This window comes from Echinococcus granulosus (assembly GCF_000524195.1).
Source record: "Echinococcus granulosus chromosome Unknown EG_S00277, whole genome shotgun sequence".
In the NCBI taxonomy this organism is placed as follows: Eukaryota; Metazoa; Platyhelminthes; class Cestoda; order Cyclophyllidea; family Taeniidae; genus Echinococcus; species Echinococcus granulosus.
In genome coordinates, this window is record NW_020170657.1 from 16951 (window position 1) to 18856 (window position 1906).

General features: G+C 41.5%; 1 protein-coding gene across 1 annotated transcript in view; it reads right to left on the reverse strand.

The window, feature by feature from the left end:
* Nucleotides 1-1906, reverse strand: part of EGR_10826 (hypothetical protein) — a gene marked incomplete at both ends in the record, with an annotated part of 9689 nt that overhangs the window by 4446 nt on the left and 3337 nt on the right. The gene's annotated exons all lie outside the window — the stretch shown is intronic.

Sequence of the window (1906 nt, forward strand, 5' to 3'; positions counted from 1 at the left end):
GATAGCTCTTGTTGTTGTTTGCTGGTCTCACGGTTTCTATGATGCACGTGTTTGAATACTTAAGTGCTTTTGCGGAGTGGGTTCATCTGGCCAATGTGTTGTTTTTCTTTCATAGTAGTCTGGCCTCCTCTGATTCTAGTGTTTTCAGTCGTCTTGAAGCCGTGACGTGGGAGAAGGAGTTGCACTATTTACATATTCGTTGCTGGTGTATAATTTACTTCCAGGGATACAGCTGTTGAAATAATACGTTTACCACTTTAGGGCATTTGAACTCTTTTAGCAGAATTGGAGTTAATAGTCGAAGTTCTTCGGTAGTTTTTTGATGGAGTTGCGGAACTTTGATGAGAAAACTTGAAGCCTAGTCTTCTGTGTTACAAGTGTGAATAGATATATTGAAAAAACTTAACAGACAATCCAGCGATGGCCTGATGTTTTTCTCTACGCCGTATTTTGGCCGTTTAGTGAAGTCGTTAAATGTGAAGGCTTGGTCAGCAATAGCGCTTCGTAGGAATTCCTTCACTTTGGCTGAGTCAACTGGGAGTTGGTTTCGCTAATGAAAAGGGACACTGAACAATTGCATACCAATCTGGATGTTTGCATAAAGAGGCCCTGGTCCTGCGAAGAGGAGAACTGGCTTTGGTGCACTTCACTTATCTTATTAGAGACTGAAGAAATTAGTATGATTTACTAACCCAGGAGTTTCAGGTATGCCAATTAATTGGGCGAAGAGCTGATACTAGGTGCGAAGTAGTTCTGAATGTGTTTTCCAGTCTCCTATGTCCCAACACGTGTGAGTTCTTAATTTTTTTTTCAATCTTGTGACGTCATGCATCTTTTCTGTGTAGGAATTGTGTTCTCTCTGGGGAAATATCATCCCTAACAGCAGCTAGTGAATAGCGAAGCAAAAATGGTAATAATGGCGATGGAGATGGAAGCATTTCTGTGTGGAGACAACTTTGTTTGCTCCCAGGAAAGGCTCTCTCTCCTTGTTTCTCAGTTGAAGAGGATAAGGAGAACGTCTTCGTGCAGTACAGTGTTTGGAGTGCCCAAATAGTCTGCACTCTTTGATCAAGGATTTTCTTGCCCTATTTGACAAAATGCGATTCTTTTAGCCCTACGTCCAGAGGATCAGAGATGGTCAATCACAGTCTCATGGCACCGTGTATGTGGGAGGAGGTGAATGCCCAAAAGGTTGCGTCCTAGGCGGGACTTCAAAAGTCTAGAAATCACTTGCCTCCGTCCTCCGCTTTCTTCACCGTGGGTGCAGCTGCTGTCTCGGTGATTGCCATGTGGTAGGAGTTACAGTAAGTGCTTAGCCCTCGCCACCTTCGCCGCATGCTTTATATTCTAATTTCTGCAAATGAGCTCAATGTCAACTATTTAAAGTCTGTTCTTTATTGGTGTGTTATAATTGACCAATTTAAAGTGTCTGGGGCCTAGTAGTTGAGCCTAAAGCAATAAAATGGACGTAGAAGCCTCTTTTTGTTAAGTAAATGCACGTATTTTTTCAAACAAGTTGGTTATCTAGTTTGATAGTCCGTGTATGAATGAGAATGAAACAGTAAAGCATATGGTCTGTGGTGAATGTGGGGTCATGTTCTGCTGCTGCATAATCCCTTCCGTGGTGTGCTATAAGAATAGGTCGTTCAGATGTGTTGTGAGATGGTGGGGTTTTGCTTTTGTTGAAAAAAACGGTGAGCCGATAAAACACCTAGGATAGTGGTATCCCCTCAAACGTTGGTGGCTTATCTTTTCTTTTTTAACACTTATCGTAACGACTTCTATATAATTATTTTTCTTCATTTTCTTCCTCGTCTCTCCGTTGAAATGTAGTAGAGTTGCCATTATCAACTAGCATTTCTTAGTATTTCATGCTTTATTTCGGACTTCAGTCTGAAAATTGATT